The sequence below is a fragment of the Petaurus breviceps genome, unplaced genomic scaffold (assembly GCF_028583685.1).
Source record: "Petaurus breviceps papuanus isolate PSGF00001 unplaced genomic scaffold, PetGlider_PUasm1.0 688, whole genome shotgun sequence".
NCBI lineage: Eukaryota > Metazoa > Chordata > Mammalia > Diprotodontia > Petauridae > Petaurus > Petaurus breviceps.
This window is the reverse complement of record NW_027186457.1, coordinates 7,272,546-7,297,089: the sequence shown is the minus strand read 5'-3', so window position 1 is coordinate 7,297,089 and position 24,544 is coordinate 7,272,546. Positions and strand designations below refer to the sequence as shown.

General features: G+C 36.9%; 1 protein-coding gene and 1 long non-coding RNA gene across 2 annotated transcripts in view; one reads left to right on the top strand and one right to left on the bottom strand.

Moving 5' to 3' along the window:
- The window catches only part of NYAP2 (neuronal tyrosine-phosphorylated phosphoinositide-3-kinase adaptor 2), a 333,767-nt gene that overhangs the window by 263,132 nt on the left and 46,091 nt on the right, over positions 1-24,544 (bottom strand). The gene's annotated exons all lie outside the window — the stretch shown is intronic.
- The window catches only part of LOC138174343 (uncharacterized), a 154,804-nt gene continuing 133,811 nt past the window's right edge, over positions 3,552-24,544 (top strand). Inside the window, exon 1 of the long non-coding RNA XR_011171679.1 lies at positions 3,552-3,788. This is a non-coding gene — a long non-coding RNA (uncharacterized lncRNA). The remainder of the gene's footprint in view (positions 3,789-24,544) is intronic.

The window sequence follows — 24,544 nt, the reverse complement described above, 5'->3', positions numbered from 1 at the left end:
TTTCTGGCATTCAGAGTGTAGCTGAAACATCCCCAGATTTCATGAGTAACCCAAACATGTTTTAAGAAAGCCATTTCCACACAGGAAATCTAGCCTATTACCAATGCCTACAAATCTTTTTTTTTGTAACTTCTATATGGACAAGCTAGATGGTATATGTATATAATGCTACACAAGAAAGAGAAGACAGGAAATCTTTGTTTTTTGTATTACTCAATTCTGTTATTGTTGAGAGTAAAAAAGTCCCAGATCTCCATTGTTCCTTAAGCCATCCTGCTTATACAAGCATCAAAAAGCAAATATTCAGAATTATCTTTTTGTGCTTTGATCTACCCTATAATATTTAATTGCCTTAGATATCTGAGAGCACATCCCATGAGTATTTCCTTTGTTGAGAGGGATCTCTCTTCTGTACCATAGAAGAATATCTTGGTGCATTATTAAGGCCCAAAGATTTCATGACACAATGACCAGCTTTTTGGTGATGACATTATCTTAACTATGCTAGTGCACAGTTGGCTTGCCCTTTCTATCACTGGCCCCATTACTGAAGCCTTTCCTTCTAGAGAGGACCTTACAGACCTATCATTCCCTACCTGGGAGGAATTGGAAGGGAAGAGCATTTATTCGTCAGTTACTATGTACTGAACACTGCTGAGTAATGGAGATACACAAAAGAAAAAGACAGTTCCATTGGTATCTGGATAGTATTGGCAAGAATGACTTAAAGGATTGCATAAAATGATCTTCCAAGTAGAAATGAAGAGACATGTTTTTAACCATACTTTCTTTTCTAGCACACCAAGGATATTTTATTAAAAAAAATGTGTTGCATACCTCCTATATTCCAGGTAATATGCTAGGAGCAGAGAATAAGAAAACATAAATAATATAATACTACGGATTAATGCCATTGAGGAATTTACAGTCAAAATAGGGGAGAAAAACCACTGTAAATGGGCATAAACAAAATGGATAGGAGGAGAAGGAACAGGAGATGAACAAGCAGCTGATGGAATCACAAAAAACTTTGTAGAAAGCCACAACTGAACTGAGCCATGAGGGAAACTGAAAAGCTGAAAGATGGATGTGAGGAGGGTGTATATCCCAGTCATTAGGAACAGCCAGTTCAAAAGCACCAGGGAAGGAGATGGGAGTGACATGTATGAGGTACAATAATAAGAGCAGTTTAACGGCTCAGTAATGTTCACAAAGGGAAGTGATGTGTAATTTGAAAGCAAAAATTGGTGGAGACCAACTTGTAAAAGGCTATCAATGGCAAAAAAAATGGAGTGAATTTATAAAGTTGGAATTAATATAAAGATTGGTGTTTGGGGTCTTCTGCATGACCTTTTTTGGAACCCCTTCTCCTTTCTCTATCCAATCCCATTTCTGTATTTTTCTTCAAGGACAGGCACAAGTACCATCATCTCTAAGAAGTCTGCTCTCATTGGCATCATTAATTGCTGACTCACTTTGGATTTTGCTCTCTTTGGTTTTCCTCAGCACTCCTATAGGCAATCCATACTACACTATAAGTATGGTGTAATGATCAGAAGCCCTCCTATACCCTTCCAATCATGGATAAAGCATTGTACCTGTAGTCAGGAAGACCTTAGTTCAAATCCTGTCTCAGAGCTTTACTAGTTGTATGACCAGCAGCAAGTCACTTAATCCTGTTTGCCTCAGTTTCCTCATCTGTAAAATGAACTGGAGAAAGAAGTGGCAAATGACTCCAGTATCTTTACTAAGAAAACCCTACATGGGTCACAAAGAATCAGACATGACTGAAACAACTGAGATTCCAAGGCTAGACATGGAATTAAGAAGATTTGACTTCAAATTCTCCTTTATCACTTTGCCAATTGTACTCTACCAAGCCTCAGCCTCGGATCACTCCCACCTTTTCTACCTTTGTTCCTTTACATGTGTTGCTGTATGAGGGTGGAGAAAATCACACAACCATTTTTACTGGGTCCATTATAAATTTATGGTATACAACCTCAACTGTGCCTTCACTGCTGCTAGGTAATCCCGCTATACCTCCCTTATCAACTCCCTATCCCACTGTCCATTGTGGCAATTTTTTTCTAAGTCTTTTTATCCCTCCTCAAATCTCCCATGCTTTCCCCCTCCCTCCACCTTTTCAGCACAGAAACTTGCTTCATATTTCACCCCCCCCAAAAACATGAGGACATTCAGCATTAATTACTTTTGCTTCCTGCTTCCACATTTCATGTCAGATTCCTTCAACCAAAATATCCTCCTCCCTCCTGTCTCACATGAAATGTGGCCTTACTCCTTGTGCAAACCCTTCTATGAGCACAAATGTTTACATTTCTATCTAATCTCCTGCAACATATTTCGCCCCCTCACTTCCCCCCAAGTCATCCCTACTCTATAACTTATTTGCAGTCTCCTCCTGTCCATTGTGATTTCCCTACTGCCTACAAACAACTTTCTCTGATGTTCCCTAAAAACACTCTACCTCTTGCCTCCAGGCATTTTCACATATTCCAGGCCCCATGCCTAGAACACTCTCCCTCCTCATGCCTGCCTCTTGGCTTCCCTGGCTTCCTTCAAGTCTCTACTAAAATTCCAGCTTCTATAGGAATGCTTTCTCAAGCCCTCCTAATTCTAGTGCTTTCCATTTCTTGGTCATTTCTCATTTATCCTGGATATTTATTGAACGTATTTATTTCTTTGTTGTCTCCCCCATAAGTTCCTCAAGGATTGTGACTGTCTTTTACATCTTTTTGTATACCCAGCAATTAACGCAGAGTCTGGCACATAGTAGGCACTTAATACATTTTTACTGAATGACTGACTGCCTCAGACAGTTAACAGTTGCATAGCCATAGACAGGTCACTTGATCCCACTGAATTTCAGTTCTCTCATCTGTTAAATGGGGATAATAATAGCATCTCTTTCACAGGATTATTGTGAATATTAAATGAGAATTTGTATAAAGCACTTTGAAAACATTAAAACATACAAATATTAACTTGATATTGCCCACAATTCATATTTCTAACATTTCTTACATGTTTTCCCTAGGACAATCAGGAGAGTTAAGTTTCATAAATGACTTATCCAAAGTTGTCCTCAAGGCTCTATTTCCCAGCAGTACTGAGATATTTCACGTGCTGCCTGGCTATTACCTTCTGATGGTTTCATAGCTCTATGTCTCATTTGCCCTCAATAGAAGGTAAGCTACTTAGGGCCAGGAACTACATCTTCTGCTAATTTGGCATTACCCATTGAATGGGATACTCCACTGTTCAGAAATAAATGCCCTATGAATTAATGAATAATGGATCAATTTGATTTTTTTTCCTATAAGGAAATGTACTTAGGGCAAAATTCTGAATGCTCTCCATGTTTCTTTCTTGGATCGAAACTGTTGGGCAACAAGAGGCTAGCTGGTGATCACTACAGAAACTCACCAGGGGAACATAGGTCCAAATGGAGTGGAGCCAACTGCCAGCCATAAATAGGCATTCATCCACAGCTGGTCAGCTTGGGTTAGTAGAGATGCTTCAAAGGAGTTAAATTTAATAGCTGATGTCACTAGGAAATCTTGTTGCACACAGGGAGAAAACATACACCCCAAAACAAAGAATCATCTGTAGAGGACATGAACTTTGCCAACTGTAAGAATCTAAGTTGAATGTGGAATAACATGAGACTGAGAGAAAACATTGAGGCCAAGCTGGAAAGACATCTGGCAAAAGGATATCTCTAAATAACCTGTATAGACTTCATGGATGAAATGAGAATGGAAAAGGTGAGTCATTAGAGAGATAAGGTATCCAGTGTTAAGACTGAAATTCTGTGATTTTGAAGATATAATGATTCTATGACTTATGGACTTCTTTGGAGTCCTATCTGACATGTTAATGGTATTGTGGGTTGGCATCTCAAGATTCTGACATGGTCATGATGAGAAAAAAATTGAATACTTCATTTAAGAAAAGTGTGTGTTTTTATCATGTACTAAAAAGTTATTGGATGATATGTTACATAGATTTTCTTTCATATTGAATCATAGAGTTTGTGGCCCAAATCACATGAATTTTTATGCTAGAAATTGGGAGAGGGGGGTGTGGAGAATTCTATTACTATATGAGAATAAACTCATATAGTAAATAAGAAGGAATAGATTCTCACACTGAGTCATAATTGCCCAGGGTACTCAGCTTCTCAGGACCATAGGTTAATAGGCTTAGAGGACATTGAAACACTCTGATTTTGTTGTTGCTATTTGTTCCTAGATCTCAAAGAAGCCTATGATATCAGGAAGATGATGCCATGACTTGAAAGTGGATTGTATTTAAGTGAGGGAGGACTGTGAAAAGTCTCCAGCCTCACTCTTGTTCAGAAACATCTGGGTGCCGTGGCAAGAGATAGATCAGGATGACTGGAGATGACCCCACCCTCACTTTACAGGATAGTTAACTTAGGTCGATAGATATTAAGTGACTTACCCTGGGTCACAAATTTAGTGAGTAGTTTGAGGCAAGATTTTAATTCAAGTCTCGCTAACAGCAAACCCCAGCATACTCCCCTTGAGCCATCAAACTGTCACCAAGGAAATGTTGTCAACAAATCCATTTAGTTTTCCTGCTTCAAGGACTTGTTTTGCATTGGTGCTAAGGCAAGGGACTGGTCTGAGTTTAAGAGCAATTCACTATTTTACTGGTGATATTGTTTTTGTTTTCCAAAAGCATATTGACTGCCTTGGAGAGAAGGGGATTGGAAGGGATCTGCTAGGAAGTGCATGTCCCATGACTCCCCTTTTGTTGTGTGGCCTGTGTATTTCCACTTTCTCAGCTCCAGTATCTTAAGTAGTGACACCCTCCCCTTCACTTTCTAGGTTGAGTTTAACATCTACTGTTGCTTATAATCTTGTGGTATTGTTCTTCTTAATGTGTGGTTGTGTCAACTGTGGGTACTTTTGAGTAATTTTCACAACCTAACATCATGTTTGCTTAGCAGTGAATGGGAGGGGTAGATCTTCCCAATCAAACTACCACCACTGACACCTGGACGTTGTGAGAAAGCCAACCCACACCCCTACCAATGAGTAGCCTAGTAGAGACAGAACAACTTCTAGCGTTCTCTAGATCTACAAATTCTAGCGTTCTCTAGATTTACAGGTTCTCTAGATCTACAAATGCCGTACTGAGTGTCAATCTCAAATCATACAACTAACCTGCTTCTGAGTATCCTTCACCATGCTTGATTTAGTCAGTCTTTGGGTCTTGGCGAGACCCAGTGCAGCCCATGCTAACAACATCTGTTCCTATCTTCAGAAGGGTTCTTAATTGTATAAAGTCAGCAGATCTGGATCCACATCGTGACTCTGACACTTTCTACCTGCCTGAATGTAAGCAAATCATTTCGTGTATTCGGGTCTCAGCTTCCCTAATTGATGAAATAAAGGCCTTGGTCCAGATAATTCTAATAACTTGTTTAGCTCTTAGTCCTGTGTTTGCTGAATTGAATAATATGTATTGTTCAATACAATTTAATGCTTAAAATTCTTGGCTGGACAATGCAAAGCAGCTCTGGAAATGCATCAGGTGTTTATTCATGGTTTCACAGCCTATGGCTACACAAGTTCTGCTAATTCATGGTCCACTGCTCTAAACACCAGATGATGCTGTCACTCTGATATCCTATCTAAGGTAATGTACTGTGTAGAATCAGAGAATATTATTTTTGCTTCTGACAAAGCTAAGCCACTGGAAGGAATATTTTGTCAGAAGAATAGTCTCCAAACAATTCATGGAAGCCTTATAAATGCAAGCTAGCTTACTTTGGAATATGCCTTAATTCTAAGGTGAAAAGTTCAACTCATAAAAATAACAATTAGAGACAATCAACAAATATTTCTTGATTAACTCAAAGTGTGCTGAGACTTGTGTGATGTACTCTGGAGAAAGAAGTCTAATCTAGTCCGCATAGTCCCAGACTATGAGGAATTTACAGTCTACTTAGGATCCACATGAAAATACTAACTAGTCCTAAACTATTCCAGAAATTTAGTAAATATTATGAAAAATGTTTGTTGAATTAAGTTTATCTTGGGCAAGGACGGATAGATACAGTTTAGAATTTAGCTGACATTCTTTTAATTCATGACTAATTTGAAATGACATAACTAGCCAGTATATTTTGTGTGGTTACTTTTACATTTTAAGTGTGTGTGTGTGTGTGTGTGTGTGTGTGTGTGTGTGTGTGTGTGTGTGAGAGAGAGAGAGAGAGAGAGAGAGAGAGAGAGAGAGAGAGAGAGAGAATATTGGCAGGGGGTGGGTTTCATATTTTTAACTTAAATCATGTGGGAATGTCTAGATGCAGTAACACTCTTACCAATTTTTGTTCAGTCATTCAGTTATGTCCAAATTTTTTATAATCTGGTGGACCGTTCTACCCATGGGGTTTTCTAGGAAAAATGTCAGAGTGCTTTGCCATTTCCTTCTCCAGTGGATTAAGGTAAACAGAGGTTAAGTTACTTGCCCAGGGTCACATAGCTAGTCTGAGGCTGGATTTGAGCTCAAGTTCTCTTGCCTCCAGGACCAAAGCTCTATCCACTGAACTACCTAGCTGCCCTTCCCCTCACCGAAGTAGATCAACAACTCATATTTTAACCTGTAGTCACAAAGAGTGGCCTAGGTTGTGAAATAGTAAGTGACTTGTTCATGGTCACACAGCTAGTACAAATGGTTCTGAAGCATAGCTTGAACCCAGGCTTTCCTCACACTAAGACCAGCCCTCTTATTTATTATGTCATGTTTCTCTAGCAAACATATACCCCTAAGTCATGTTGAACTTCTTTCTTATATCTAGTACCTGAAAGGAATTATTTACTAATCATTTACTATGAGACAAATCAAACAATGACTAAGCATTTATTAAACACTTACTATGTGCCAGTCCCTGTGGTAAACAAAGAAAAACCAAAGAATTCTCCCCTTCAAGAAGTGGATAATATCATGAAATATAAACTTTTGACAATGAGTAGACCCAAGATTATTTGAAAAACTAGGAATCCACATTTTTGGAAGCTAGATCAAATCCAGGATAATGAGGACACTAGAGTCTTGTCTGAGAACTGGTTGGAGAACTCAGAGTGTTTTATCATAGAGAGCAGAGGGCTCTGGGTTGTGATGTTCATAATGGCTTTCTTCAAGTATTTGAAGAACTCTCCTGTGTGAAGAATTATACTTGTCATCTCTGGAGGTCAGAACTATTGCCTAAGTGTCATGGCTGATCAAATGCTGGGCTTGGGAGTCAGCAAGAGCTAGATTCCAATCTTGGTTCAGTCACTTGCTAGCTTAATGATCCTAGGCAAATCAATTCATTTGTCAGCCTCATTTACTTCAACTTCAAATAATATACAGGATTATTGTGCATATCAAATAAAATCATACGTGTGTATATAGTCATAAATGTGCATATATATCATTCAAACCTAATGAATTATATAAATGCTAGTTATTATTAACTATTATTAAAAGCAAAGGGTAGAAGAGGCAACTTCTTATTTTGTTTTGTTTTTGCTTTTTGGAGGATAATTGGGGTTAAGTGACTTGCCCAAGGTCACACAGATAGTTTTTGTGTTAAGTGTCTGAGGCCGGATTTGACCTCAGGTCCTCCTGACTCCAGGGCCGGTGCTCTATGTACTGCACAACCTAGCCACCCCAAGGAGAGGCAACTTCTTGATATTAGGAAGACATTACTAAAAAAAGGGGAAAATTCAAAGTAGATTTGGGGGAAAATGAGTTCCTATTCCTTCACTACTTTACAGTGACCCTGGATGCCCACTTGTTGCGAATGCTATAGAGAGGAATCTTATTTAGGTTATGATATACTACATAATTTTTGTGGCCCCTTCCCATACTGTAATATTATGACACTATGATACTGACAATTTACTTAAATAAAATAACAATGTAGAATGACCGAGGATGTGTCTATAAATGTAATTCAGGTGGAGTATTGTTTCCCTTACCAGTTGTTGTTTAAAAATCAAACCAATGAAGTATATGTTACTGAATTACTAAGGTTTTGGGTTTTGGTTTTTATTTCTTTGCTTTGTATTTGCAACTATGGCCTTAGCTTTAAATTGATAATGGAGCTCAGGACATTTACAATTTCCCCTTTTTCCTTCATATACATTTCCTTTTTATGTCTGATCCCTTGTCCTAGTGATGGGAAATAATGCATGGGGTGATTCCTTTATTGGCTTTACTTATGTTTGATCTCTGACTTTATTTACGTACAGAAAATATCTATAGAGAAGAGAGACTGACAAAAGCTAATCTGATAAAGTCTGAAACATTTGGTCAGAATTGGTACGTGCTGATCTCATGAGACAAAATAACCTTTTCATAGAACCATGACATTGTTCAGACTACTATCAGACAACACTCTTAGCCAGGAACACAATGGCTTGTAAGGATAATAGTATCCTCTAAAGAAGAAGAGGAAATGTTGATATCTAGAATAGATAAACCTGATTGTATTTAAACTGACCCTGTTGTTGGGGAAGATTTTTTTAAATTCACATCAATGGGATGGATAAAATTATAATAAACTTCCATCCTCTTCTAAAGTGACAGCTCTATTTTACTGTAATGAAACAGCCCTCATATGGAAAATTCCAAAGGGAGAAGTCATTATCAGGAAATACCACCTGCTATAATTATGCAGTACCTTTCACCCCAAAGTTCTAGTTAAGCTGATACATCAATATCTGAAATAAAGCAACTGCTTCCCCCGTTATGTAAATCCAAGGCATTATTACATTCTATTCTCCTCTCTGCCCTTGAAAGATCAAACCTATATATGCCTGAAAACATGGAGGGAAAGAGACTGGTGGAAGGGTCCTGCCAATTGCTTTTTTGATTCTGTAATAGAATGAGGATTATTCTGAGCTCAAGTAGAGGGATGTTCACCCAAAATTGTTGACTCTTTGGCCACTGGCTAATGCAAAACTACAAAATCATCCAGTGGTCATTTAGTGAGAGTAGTAAAGTAGGTGTTGTGACAACAGTTGTATAACACCAGCCTTAGCCATCCCCATCTGCTACAAGACTATGAAATAGTACCCAACTATGTCCATGCTACCTTGTTCTAGATATGTTTAAGGGCACAGCTTTACTCCATTCTGCACAATTTTGATGAAATGTGGAAAGGCTCTCCCAGCATCAATTTACATAAACCTTTTTTTCTCAATGTAAAACTAAATGATAACAAATAATTAATTCATAGTTTATATTCATATCACCTATATTTTCCACTATATCCTTCCCTCTTTCCTCAAAGAGCTATTCCTTCTCACAGTGAACAAAAAAAGGCAAGAGAAATGTTCAGAAGAACCAATATAAAAAAATCAATCATTAAATATAGTGTTCCACAGCAATAATCCTCAATCTATGTGAATAATGGGGGATATCTTTTCAAATCTTCTCCTTAGCACCATATTTGATCATTACATTTCCACAACATACAATTTCAAATGCTTTGTTCATCTTCTTTCCACTAACATGGCTATAGTCACCCATTTTACTTTGTATCAGTTCATGTTTTCCCATATTTCTCTGTAGTCACTGTATTGTTTCTCACTGCATAATAACAATCCATTGCATTCATGTAGCACAATTTATTTATCCATTCTCCAAACAATTGGTATTTACTTTATTTCCAATCTTTCTTTCACTCTTTATTTCTTCCTTCCTACCCTTCTTTCTTTTTCTTCCTCTCTCTCTCTCTCTCTCTCTCTCTCTCTCTCTCTCTCTTCCTCTCTATATATAGAATACTGAACTTCTGAGAGTCCATTTTAGTGACATGGCCATGGCTTTTTCACTACCTATATCATTTCATTACAACAGTTATTCATTTTCCACTGAGTATATTCTCCTTTATATGTTTATTTAGGAAACAAGCATAAAATATCTGTGAAATGTCAACAGATTTGAGAAGAATTGGGACCCATAAAATCACTAAAAGGTATAGATAGGATATTCTAGTAATTCTATTAAGTAAAAAACCTTAAAAACTTCATCAACATTCATTATGTTGCATGATGGTTAGTCTCCTATATTAAGATGGTTAAAAAAATTAAAGCTGCAGATTTTTTGGTTGCCTTTATGCACACTGACCCTTGTAAGAAGTTAATAGATACTGATCATTTCTTCCAGGGTAAGGATAGTTCACTTTCCTTTTCTGTCTTCCCAGTAAATGCACGACAATTCTGCTTTCATTTTAAGTGGACTTCTTAACGCATAAGTGCATTTGCAAATGAGTTCCCAGAACATGCTAAAGGCATTTTTTTTCTGGATCATTTCCAAAATGGGCAGAAAAATAAACAATCTCATTTTTTTTAAAGAAAGAAAAGGAGGAGAACAAAAGTATAGTCAGGCAATCATTCAATGGCTGTTAAATAAAAACATTTTCACATAAATGTGATTACTTGGGAAATAAAGCTGGGGTTCTGATTGACTGGAATCAGCAATGGAAAATGGACTTTCCCTGAAGTCAAAAACCTATACCACAAATCATAGGAATCATTAAGTATGGGAAATGGGCACCTAGGAGTCCCTTTTTTAATTGCTCTGCTTTATGCTTTTGTAATGAAACCAGCAAAGCAAAAACAAAGTTAAGAATCCAAGAACTGACTATTTATTAATTACAATAATCTGCAAACTAGAGCTTTGACAACATGACAAGAGATTTTCCTTTGTTTATGTAGCACATTTTTCCCCATAATTTCTTTTTAGTAACATAAGGAAAATACTTGATACATTGGTTGAAAGATGGTGAGCACACCAACTATCCAATAGGGCATAGACGGTATTGCCCCAAATGAGATTGCTTTGAGAAGAAAAATAGGGAGATAGATGTGTATTTATCAAGAAAATAATATATATTAAATAAATGAGGAGATATATATGTATTTGTATGATATAAGTGCTTATATACATACTACATATACTTATATAAAATAGCCATACTACATGTCTATATTTACTATGAATTATATTTCCTTCAATTCAAAAGTATACCTCTTCCTTTGCCCCTCTTATCTCTGTCTAGTTTGTCATTGTGGTCTTCATTATCTTTTGAATGAAAATGTGATTAAAAGTTGCAATCATTCTTTTATACACACTAGAATTGAGAAAAAACTAAGCATAGTCTATCTCAATTTAGAAGCCTAAAGGAAGGCTTCCAGCACATTGCGGGGAATCTTTCTTGGATTATCTATAGGGTATAAAAACGAGAGTCACTAAGGATGAAAAGTTATGTATGAGCTACAATCTATACTGATGAAGCAAATACCCACCTGCATGATCCATTGGAGTATAAGAAAATCATGATAGGTTTAAGTCAAATGGACAGTACCACATTCAAGCTTTAAGAATAATGATGTTATGAACTGATCCAACCATTCTGGAGAGCAATCTGTAATTATGCCCAAAGGGCTATAAATAATTTCATACCCTTTGACTTAGCAATACCACTTCTAGGGCTGTATCCCAAAGAGATCATAGAAGTGGGAGGAAGACCCATATGTACAAAAATATTTAGAGCAGCTCTTTTTGTGGTGGCAAAGAATTGGAAATTAAGGTGGTGCCCATCAATTGGGGAATGGCTGAACAAGTTGTGGTATATGAATGTAATGGAATACTATTGTGCTATAAGAAACAAGGAGCAAATGAACTTCATATCTACCTGGAGAGGCTTATGTGAACTGATGCTGAGTGAGAAGAGTAGAGCCAGGAGAAATTTGTACGCAATTACAGACACAACGTATGTATGATGACCATCTTTGATAGACTGGACTCTTCTCAACAATGCAGTGATATAAGTCAACCCCAAAAGACTCATGATGGAGAGAGATGTCTACATCCAGAGAAAGAACTAGAAAGAACTGAGTTTGAATCCAGATTGAAGCAAGCTACCTGATCTTTTTCTTGTTTGGTTTTGTTTCCTCTTTCCCATTGTTCATTCTATCTGATACAATCCTTCATTACAACCTGACTAATGTCTAATGTGAAAGTATTTGGAGATCCTATACTTGATTGTATGCTGTCATGTGGGGCGGGGAGGGGAGGGAGGTAGAGAAAATTCAAAACTCAAGGAATTGTGGAACTGAATCTTGTAAACTAAAAATAAACAAACACATTAATAAAGACCAAAAAAATTAAAAATAAATTAAAAATAACTACATGGGGAAAAAAAAGAATAATGATGTTAGATCTCCTGAGACCTGACTGACCAGTGGGGAAATTGCTACCACCAGTTGATGCCTTTGACATTGTTTTCCCTTCACCTTCCCTTTCACCCTGCTCTGATTTACCCAGAATGCATCTGTGATACTTGACTGCTTACACTAGTGTGAGATGGGAGTTAACAACTCTTTCCGTTCTAGCAACATTGAAGACCAACAGGTTTTCTCATTTGCCTTGACATTCATTACCATCTTTATCACTGGCTATCTGTCCTGACCTCTAGGCTCCTGAACAATGTCATCTAGCCTACTGATCCAATAGAAGGTCCCTTGGCCTTACCATCAGCCTTCCTACTGTCCTTAGCTTTCTGTGTAATGGAACATTCTTTTGTGTCTCTCAATTAGGTGAGCTCCTGGAGAGCAGGTACTGTCTTGATTTTTCTGGCTTTATTTCTATTGCTTGGTTGTCATGCTGCTTGGCATATAGCACATGCTTAATAATAAAAAAAAACAGATTTTATTCATTAATAATGAGTTATTTTTCCTTTTTTCACAATTTTCAACGTTCCTAATTAGCAATATGTAGATTAAATTTTTTATAAAAATCTACTTTCATTATAATTAAGTTCTATATTATTTCAATATACATTTTTATCAGTATATTAGTGACTGAGCAGATCATGATTTCTATAAGATGAGGGTAAAATCTCTTTCAGACAGATATCAACCACTTATACAATTTCTGAACTAATCTAAAGAAATTTTTTGAGGGAATGTAGTATGAAGGGGAAAGTATGCTGCTGATTATTGAGACATTTTCATTCCAAATACACCACTAACTAACTCACTCTGTGACCTCAGGTAAGTCACTTTATTCCCTGGACTTGATGTAAAATGAAAGTATTGAATTAGTTGACCCCTAAAGTCTCTTCAGCTCTATGATTCTGATCTTTGTTAAACTCTGGAAAGATTTCCTGATACTCATTAGCTAAGGTTTTACTGTGGAATTTGAATGGTATTCATTAAAAAGTAATATTCCAGCTTGTCAAATGCTGATTCATCCAAAGTTTAAGAAACATCAAAGAAAGTTAAGGTTTCTTAGCTTTCTGTAACCTTTTTTTAAATAAAAAGAAAAGAGGGTGCAAAATTTAAGAAGAAACAAGAAGAAAGGGAGAGTGAAAGAGAGAGTATGTTAAGGCAGCAGTGATTTCAGAAAAACCTGGAGTTTTATCAGTTTACTCTGACACATTCCCAGTAAACTGCTTCAGGCTGTCAGCAAGATCACATGACTAGAATTTCTGTGTATGTCTGTTTAAGAGCCTGAGAAGCTCCTTGGCTCCAATCTCACATGTGTGCTGTGTGATGCCAGGGTTGCCATGGTAAGTACATATTGTACATCTTTTTTTTTTTTTTAATCTGCTGCATTCCAGATGCAACAGAATTCAAATTAACATTGCAAAAAAAATCATTGAATGAATGACAAAGCTTGCCTACACTAGGGTTAACATTTTGGAAAAAATAGCCAGAATTACATGGACTCTCCTTAGACTTCAGAAGAAATCCAGTTGCCACCCATTCATTTTCTTTTAATTACATACAGCTACCTCTGAAATACTTAGTATTACATATACAAACATCATACTCTATCACCTTCTGTTTCACTGTTTCCTCTTTTGGGATATGAGTTAGATGACAAGTGTAGCTGACAGAATTCTCCACTATTAGTTTTAAAATGTTGATATATACCAGCCAAGAAAAATCCCCCTTCATAAAATGGAATTAAAAACAAAACCTAACTGGAACATAAGATATTTTAGGAAATGCTGGCATTTTAAACAAAAAGTCAAAGTCTGTAGAAAATTTCACAAAATGTGATCTCAAAAGATACTCTTGGGTCTAGATCACAGATTTAGAGAAAGAAGGGACCTTAAAGGGGACCTAGTCCAACCCCCCTCCCCATTTTGCAAATGAGGAACAGAAGATCTGAGAGTTGAAGTGACTTGCCAAAAACACACAAATAGTAAGTTGCCAACAAAGAATTTAAACTAGATCGTGCTACTGAATGTTTAATAACCAACTTTTCGAAAGTATATGAAAGACTTTTAAGTTTAATCTTAATCTTATTTTCTCTATCACTTTCTTAAATCTAGACAATCATCAGAGCAATAAATCATGCACAAAATTGTAGCATTTGTAGATTTCCAATGATTGACCTGAGAATTCAACTATCAACTCTCACTTGCCACCCATTCCTTCATAAAAATCAATTTGAGGATTTTGTCCATGTTTCCACACAACTGAGAAGTGAACTCCCATGAGATCAGTCTAAAAGAGACAAAAAAAATAGCAGCATCAAATAGAATGATCAATTGGGCAAACAGGTCTAAGAAAGAACAGCTTTGCTTCCTGGGCAAGATTTCAAAGCTGTAGCCTCTGTGTTATATTGTCCATCAGAAATTTTAAGCCTTCTCTGTGACATGGGCAACTTAAATCATCATCATCACACACACACACACACACACACACACACACATGCACGTACACACACACATTCACACATGCACTCACACATCAGAGAGAGCAGAATTTTCTTCCATTAAAAAATACATATGCATTTTTCAAAAGTAATATTTTTTAAAATATCCCTACTTGCACTGGACTGTGTAGATTTTGCCCTGGGGCAACATTTACCCTCCTTACCCATCCCACCCCATTCCCTGCTCTGAGAAAAGAAGAGGTGATGATTCTAAGTAATCAGTCAAGAAAATGGCTGAGGAAAATGAGCATTGGCTAGGCAAATTTTAGTAAAGAGAAAAGGGTCTTTAAAGAGTTAAACTAGGGGCAGCTAGGTGGCACAGTGAATAGAGCACTCACTGGCTCTGGAGTCAGGAGGACCTGAGTTCAAATCCCTCCTCAGACACTTAACACTTACTAGCCATGTGACCTTAGTCAAGTCACTTAACCCCAATTGCCCTGCCTTCCCCCCCTCTAAAAAGCGAAAGAGAGAGTGTTAAACTAATAGAAACTTCTAGAAGTCATGTCCTAACAAAGCTCCCAAACTTCATTTTAATGACTGACTTTGAGTCACGACTAGATACAATACAATCAATTGGTCTCATTCCAGATTCAGGACCAAAGAGTCCAAATTTCCATCACCCACGACCCACTAATTGGCAAGTTCAACAACAGAATATTGAATAGTAACTGAGACTGTAACTAGATGATGCCAATTATCTGTATAAACATTGGAAATTTAGTATGTTTCTGTGTTTTTCAATATTCATCCATATACTTGGCAGGTTCTTATAAGCACATCTTTAGGATAAGAGCCAACTTTTCATATTCAGAGACCTGTAGCATTTTTTATGAAATTCTCTATTTTTTCCTTATCTGAAGATTCCAGATTTCTCTGCCCTACTGCTTTCTTTGTCCAATAAAATGAAATAGAAAGAAATAATTCCTAACAGTTGAACCAAGAGGTGGTTCTTGGTTCTCTTCCCAGATCCAGCACTCAGTTGTTACCTGACCTTGGGGAAACAATTTCTTTCACCTGACTTCTCTTCCAAATTGGAACTTTTTGGTCATGCATCTCATTCTCCTTTTCCTTTGATACATACATACATATACACACACACACATGCATATACAGAGAGTCTACCTTATTCTCCTTTTCCTCTGATACACACACATATGCATATACAGAAAGGCTTCCTTTCCTTTTTTTCATATCTTCACTATATGATTTCTTCCCCATAAATCATACCTTGTCTTTAGTAACCCCTCCTCATCCATATCTGTCCTTTCTGTATTACTCTCTCATGCAAAGGGCATTATTCACTTCAATCCCTCAATGATTTTATACTTCCTCCCTCTCTCTGATCTTAGAAAAGCTTACCAAAGGAAAGCAATCTAATATTTATAGTTACATTAAAATTTAACATAAGATTTGATGAGTTGCACCCACATATACACACACATGCATACACATGCATACATACACAGAGGCAGATTTTCTTTGTCATAAGGAACAAAGACTTGCACCAAAGAAATGAATGTCTAATAGTGGAATTTCAGGGTTCAGTTATAAATTAGAACTGTATTAGGGTAACATGGATCCTTTCAGCACTACTTCAATTTACTGAACATAGGAAGACACCTAGTCCATCTATCTTTAGTCAGCTATATGTTTATCAAGTTAGTAAATAGGAGGGTTTTTTTTAAATCATCTAACGTACACATTTTTTAAATGTATTTATTCAATTTGAGCCCACAAAACATCATATTGATAGATGGCATTCTTTCTTGCCCCCTCCCATAATTTCCATAATATTAAGCATTTGTAGCAGTCATAGAGTTGATCATTGAATTAGCATTGACACTCACCAAGAATTCAGACTTCATTAGTCAACATTGCCTCTTCTGTCACTTTGTAAATGCACCAAACAAAGTAGTAGATTTCACTTTAGTTTTTTTTATTTGTTTGAAATTTAGCACCTCTGTCATTTGAAACTTCAAATTAAAGGGTGAATATTTGTCATGGGATGTAGTTTAGCTGTGTTTTATTGTGTAAAAGAAAATGATTGCATCTGAATGGAGTCTGCTGAAGGCACTGCTCAGGAATGCCCTGTGCTCCAACTTCTGTGATATTGAACAAACTTGATGTGAAGCTAGAACCTTTTCTAAGAAGACCTATATTGCGGTTTGTGCCTTGATCATTTTGCATACAATGGGAAGGTCCCAGCCTAGCCCAGCATGAAGCAGAGGAAAAGACATGTATGTTTAATTATATTAGATTGTACTCTTAGGAAGCTCAGTTTTTAAGTGATCACATTACAACAGTAAGGCTACTTAACTTTTCCCTTTCCCTTTAAGAATTCAATTAAAAGTATGTTTCAGAAATTCAATTAGAGCATGAAATTAACTGAATTTATGAAAAAAACTGCATTTGTGCCCTGGCATTCTGAAGAAGGATGCACTAAAGCAATTCACTTAATGGCTCTGAACATGTGATTTCAATTTAATAAGCAAAGTGCCCTTAGCTGGCAAAGAACTTCCTGGTGAGATGTGCTTTGTATAATCCACCAAAGCATGTGATGGATTAAATACAAGGTAAGAGTCTGATATGTAAAGTTGGTTAATTTGAAACAAACCAATGTGGGGGGGTAGGGGAGGGAAGGTGGCTACATAGTCTCTCTGTATGAACAGACTTTATTGTCTTGATACAGCTTTTAGACTTACTCTAGACATGTCTCATTTATTCAGCATTGAGGGTGATATGTTGTTCCACATAAATTAATTTTGTAGTTGTTTTTTTATCTGTCCCTTTATTTTATACACAATTTTCTAGGTAAAGATGTAAAAGTAGCTCTGTTTCTCCAAAGCAAAAAAAAAACAAAACAGCTTTGAAGACTTCATTGCTTCCTCCAGTTCAAAACTATTAAATTCTAGGTACTTAGAGTACAGAGTATAGTTTTTGGTTTATTTGTTTCTGGAGACAATCTGTTAAAATTTTTTGTGCCTTGTTTTCTGAATTCATAGGTTTTGAGAAGTTTGTTTTTGTCAAAGATTTTTTAAATTATGGCAGTCAGATTTTTTGGTTTGTCATATTCTTTTGGGAGGAAGGCCTATTATCCTTAAATTGCCTCTACACATTATATTTTTGAAATAAATGTGTTTTGCTGGCATGGAGTTCATGTGTTCATGTAATACACTTCCCCCTCCCAGAATGTTCTTCATTTGGCTATTTATATTCCTTGTTAGTCAGGAGTTTACTACATGATAGTTCTCTTTTTCATGTTTTATGGAGAGACTACCTAATATAGCTTCAAGTTTTGCTATTATGCTAATTATTTTTACTGTTCAGATTATAAATTCTGCCATTTCTTCTCATAAAATTCTTCTCTTGTCTCTTAAGCTATTCTGGAACATCCTGCTATACTCCCACACTCTTTGGAATGTCCAGAGCTCTGTTTCAATAAGTGCTGGTTCGATTATCTTGCAATATATCCTTAGAGCAGTTTATAGTCTTTTTATGTGTCTTGGTGGCCATCTTTCTTTCCGATTTTAGTGACTTCCTGTTTGGTTTATTTGATGTTTTTTAAACTGAATTTTCTTCTTCTGTAGATATTTAGTGGATTTTGTCTTTTATCCCAATATTCTTTGTCATTCATTTTCTGACTCATGTCCCTTTAACAGTATATTTACCCTTGGTATTGACCCTCAGCAGCATCCTCCTCTGTTGGAAGATTCACTTTTCATCAGCCTCGTAACCTACCTCATGTAACTTCTTTGGGGTGAGAGGACACAGGAGAAGACTGGACCCAGCTGGATGGCAGACCCATTTCTTTCAGGCTGGACTTGTCCCACATACTAAGCCCCTGCCTTACGTCTCTCCATTCTTAGTGTTCTGGTTGGTCTGAGTCAGTATCTATGCTTTTTGCAAGTTTTGGGGGGGTTGTAGCGTGCAGTTTCTGTTGGCTAAAGGTTATCTGACTTAGGGACTGTCAGAGGCTGATCAGAGTTATCTGTCTTCTACACAAATGACTGGCAGGATTTAAAATTCTGCTGCTTGGTGCAACAGAATGAAAGAGGTAAAGGGAGGGGTAGCCTGTGCTAGAAGAGACTTCAAAGAGACATATATCAGGTCATGATCCCTATTGAATCAGAACAGCTGATTGGAGAGGCTGCTGGATGAGCACTGCAGATTAGTGTTCTCTGCTTTAATTCCTAAAAATATTATATTGTTGGGCTTCCTGGTTTCTGATTTGTGTGACTGGAAAGTCTAAATCTAGGAATTTTGAAAATTCTGAGTTCTTGAAAAGTGTTCAATTCTTCTACAACCAGAGATAATTGTGCCAAAAAAATGGTAGGTTAGATTTATAAAATTCTAATAACATGGTCACAGTGTTTAAAAAAGAACTTAGATTATTTTCATTCATTCAGCCCTTATTTATTAAGTGTTTATCATGTGCCAAAAACTGAGATGTCTGCTAGGGGTAAAAAAAGACCAAAATGAGACAGTCCCTGCCCTCAAAGAACTTTCCTACTTTTAAGGGAAACAACATGAATTGAGATAAATAAGTGTAAAATACATGCAAAGAAATTTCTGACAGGATGGCACTAGGAACTAGGAGGATTAGAATAGGTCTTGTACAAGGAAAGGTTCTTTAGCTGAGCTTTGAAGAAGGCTAAAGATTCTGAAAGACTGAGATAAGAAGAGAATACATTACAAGTATAGAGGGCATATTGCTCAAAGCATACAAAGAGGAGATTGAATGTGTACAGGGCTGAAAAGTAGGCCAATTTAGCTAGAGTGTAGAGTGAGTGAGAAGTAATATGCAATAAGTCTGCAAAGGTGGACTGGAACTCAGTACTAAAAGGCCTTAAGTGCTCAACTGAACAGCAGGTATTTTATCCCAGAGGTACTTGGGAGTTTGTGTAGCTTACTGAAAAGAGAATTGGCATGACAATACCTGTGCTTTAGTGACTTCAATTTGGCTCCCGTATGAAGTATATGTTAGAAAGGAGAGAAATGGGGCCGTTCAGGTAGCACAGCGAGTAAGAGCACCAGCTCCAGTGTTGGGATGACCTGGAGATCGAATCCCGGACTCAGACACTTAGCACCCACCCAGAAACACCTAGCCATGTAACCTTGAGCAAGTTACTTAACCCCAATAGCTTAGGGGTGGCCAGGTGGCTCAGCGAGTAAGAGAACCGGCTCCAGTGTCGGGATGACCTGGATCATATCTGGGCTCAGATACCCAGCACCACACCCAGAAATAATAACTGGCCGTGTAACCTTGAGCAAGTTACTTAACCCCTATTGCTTTAAAAAAAAAAAGGAGAGAAACATGCTTGTTATAAGGTTATTGTCATAGTCTGCTTGAGAACTGACAATTTCCCAAAGTAGGATTGTAGCCATGGGAGGAGAGAAAAAGGGATGGATCAAAGAGAAGTGGAGGTGGAATTGACACATTGATAACCAATTGGGTTTCCAGAAGAAAGGGTCAAGGATGATGTTGAGGTATGAACCTAAAGGATTAGAAGGGCAGTGATGTCTTTAATAGAGATAGAGTAGTTAGGGACAGAAATAGATTCAGGGAAAAGATAATGTGATTTGTTTTGGATATATTGCATTTAAGATGCATAGTAGGTATCCAGTTTGAAACATCCAAAGGATAGTTGGTAATTTTGGACTGAAGCTACAAAGAAAAAAATAATAATAATAGAGTCAATCTGTGCATCATTTGTATAGAGAGTTGAATATGTGGAAGTTGATGAAATCATCAAGAAAGAGAGTCATGAGAAAGGAGAAAGCTCATCATCCTGGGATATACCCACACATATGGAGTGTGTCATGGGTAATGCTCCATCAAAGGTGTTTTAGAAGGAATGGTTATATCAGTAGGTGAAGAATCACAAGAGAAGAGTGAAAAAATGTAAAGCCAGGGACCTGAGAATTTCCTTGAAGAGATGGTTTCTCATAGTGTCAAATACCGCCAAGCAGCCAAAAACACGAAGATCAAAAGGGTGGCATCAAATTTTGCAGTTAAAAACTTGAAAAGAGAGATTTAAGTTGAATAATGAGATCAGAAGCCAATTACAATTAATTGAGAAATGAGTGAGAGGAAAAGAAGTAAAGGTAATAAATGCATAATTCTGTTGTTTGTTGTTTTGTTTTGTTTATTCTCTTCTCTAGGAGTTTGGCTGTTAAAGGGAGGCAGGATATCTGAAATGAAAGATTAAGGGAATGGTGGAGTCAACTGAAGACTTTTTAAGAATAGAGGACTTAGCCATTTTTGAAGGCATCAGGGAAGGAGTCAGTAGATAAAATAAAGATTCAAGAGAGAGAAGAATGATATACAGAAAAGGGTGGAAACATATAGAGATTATAGGATGGAATGGGACCAAGGAATGGAATGGGACAAGTAAGAGATCTATGGAATGGAACAAGTAAGAGATCTGGTCTGGGCAGGAAGAAAGACTGCCTCTTTGTCTTGAAGAAAGAAGTAGAGGATGACAGATGATGCTTAAGTATTTTATAGTTTCAAGAAGAGAAGAACAGGGGAGGTCAGGTGGAGCAGTGAGTAAGAGCATAGCCCCAGAGTCGGGATGACCTGGGATCAAATCTGGGCTCAGATACTTAGCACCCCACCCAGAAATAACTGTCCATGTAACCTTGAGCAAGTTATTTAACCACAATTGCTTTAAAAAAAAAAAAAAGAAGATAGGAAGAAACTCAGTATAAATGGCTTATGCTTATTTTTTGCTGTTGTTTTTTTTTTTTTTCCAACCAAGTATGACTCAACTGAGAAGGTGGTAGGGAAAGGATGATTTGGAACACAAGAAGAGAGGGGCTGCCAGGTGGCACAGTAAGAGCACCAGCCCCAGAGTCGGGAGACCTGGGATCGTTTCTGGGCTCAGATACTTAACAAAAATAACTGGCCGTGTAACCTTGAGCAAGTTACTTAACCCCAATTGCTTTAAAAAAAAGAGAGAGAGAGAAGAAAATTTCAATTGTTCCTGGTCATAAAGGAGATTTTGATCAAATTAAAGGGAAGTAAAATCACTTATTGAGGTATGAAAATTATTCTAGTCATAGAAGTTAAGACAGTACAGAATCTCAAGCTCTGGTGGGTACTGAAAATACATCAACCATTGACTCAACAAAGTCCAGTATGCCCACCACCCATGGAAGAGCCTCAATTTAAAAAGATCTCACTAAATTGGTTGCAGGTTGACATATTTATTGGGTCAGAGGAGCTCTGGCTAAGTAACATTCTATATCTGTGACAGGAATGCTCACAATAATGAAATATCAAATCCTTGATGTATTTGAAATAAATATTAAGATGGCATTTTCGTCTCAATGTCTGTAAGCCGTGACTTCTGAAGGGAAATAAGGATGACAAATGTAATAGTAGGCCTCACTGAAATCTCCCCTGGCCTTGGCTATCCTCCCACATCTTTGCTTTGCTTTGTGTCTCACTCATTTTTTCTATGTGAATCCAGTCTAGGAAGAGCTGAGCCAATTATAATTTGGGAGGGGAGGGGAAGTTGAAAGGAAACAATCAGGACATGATATTCTAAAGGGAGATGAAAACATCCGGAAAATTATCTAGATGGGAAAAATTAATCATATGCAAGTCAAATGAAAATGTTTATGAGAATTCTGTTCTATATACCCTTAGAACAAGTTCAGCAGACTTGATTTTTCTTTTTTAAATGGATAGAATAGAGAAAGTCCAGGGGAAAAAATCACAGATAAACAAGGTGCCTTTGATTGTTACATGTTGAATTCAATATATATATTTAAAAAGAAAAGTAAGCTGTCCGTAGTAGATTAACCATTTCATAAGCAATCCTCTTTTTTTGTTATAGTGTATATATTCATTTTATTTTGAATTTATTAAATTCAGAATTTGAAAAATAATAAATTACTTTTAAATGTCTTACAGTCATTAACTGTTCTAAATGTATGATTGCATCAATGACGAGCACACACCTTTGAGGTGGAATATAATTTTAGTGATCTGGGGAATAAAAATTTTAATACTGTAAAAAAATGTTAAACTGGAAGTCTGTTACTATGATTTAGTTAGTAAATTAACATTTATGAAGTACCTACTATGAGCTAGGCACTCTGCAAAGCTCTGGGGATACAAAAGGCAAAAAATAGTTTCAGTTCTCAAGGAGCTCAAAGTCTAAGGGGGGAGACAACATGCAAACAATAATGTACAAACAAGCTATATACAAGATAAATTGAAGATAATCAACAGAGGGAAGACATTAGATTAAAGAGGAATCAGTAAAGGGTTCTTGTAGATGGGAGTTTAGCTCAGACTTGAGGAAAACCAGGAGGTAAGGATGAGGAGGGAGATCATTACAGCTGTGGAAGGCTAGTGAAAATACCAGGAGTTTTGTTCGAGGATCGGTAAGGAGGGCAGTGCTACTGGTCTCAGCGCATGTTGGGGCTGGGAAGGCATACAATGTAAGAACACTGGTAAGGTATGACTGGCTTTTTGATGCCAAAATAGAGAAATCCAGGCTGTAAAAGCTAGCTGAACTGAGACAATCTATAAAGTCCTATCATTTACTTTGTGAATGGTTTAAACCAGTAATATAGTACTTTGCAAAGCAGATCATTGTTCCTCAGAGAAACTTAGCAATAAAAATCCAGCATGCCTTTGCACAGTATTTTTGTGGGGAAAAGGCTACTTCCTACCAGAGGTATTCTGGTAAATGTTTAACAACTGGCTCTCCAGAAAAAAAAATGCAAACTACTCATGAACACTTCTTTAATAATCCCTATTTTTTAAATTCTAATATTCTCCATCATTTTCTTAATCCAATCAACAATATAAATCAAGCCCTGATTTGTAGTATTTGCTGATTTCCTAGCTGTAGATATTCCCAGTGAAAATTTAACATCCATATGTGTTGACATTAGCACATCTCTGCCTGTAGTTTTGGGGTGTTTTTTTTTTCCTGACTTCAAGCTACATTTACCACACCCAGTTTATATTTTATTACAAATAATCCAAAGTGGGAGAGGGGACAATAGTGGTTTTGAGGGGGGAAGGGAAATAGCTTGCTGGACTGATTCCAAAGCAGGATCAGCTGAAAGTATAAAGTCTGCTTAATCTGTACTACCTAATCATGTAATTGTATTTCAGTGTAATTTCAAGACTAAAAATAAACTCTGACAAGAATTTTTTTTAATGTTGCATTAGTGATTGACATGACAAGCAATGTTTCATCAATATTCTGTCCGCTCCTTTCCTAAAACCTAGATCCTCCAGACCCAAATGCAAAAAACAACTGTCAAGTGCCAAGTTTTCATATCTTTCAGATTCAGGCTTTAAACTGGTGACATCGAAATTCACAAAGTACTTCCCTGGGTTCCAAAGTTGCACACAGCCTGAGCAAAGCCTTGGCTACAGCTTAAAGATGTCAACATCTTGCTTTTCCATCAAATTTGAAGCAAAGATATAAAGGCAATTGATAGCTACATATTTGGTGAAAATTAGACACAATTTAGAAATGGTTCTCTCAATCTCCTATCAAGTATTTTGGCAGCATTTAATTTGATCAATATTGATATCCTATACATGAAGTCTCACCCAAAACCACCTCCAATGGATGATTGATAGGAGGATTGAACTAGGGATGCACAGGCTGAGAAGACAGAGATGGTTTATGATCTTCACTCTTTGGAGGGTATACCCACATTGATGAAATCAGATGTCCAAGTTAAATATTTCAGTGATTAATAGTACATATTATGTGTGTGTGTACATATAGAG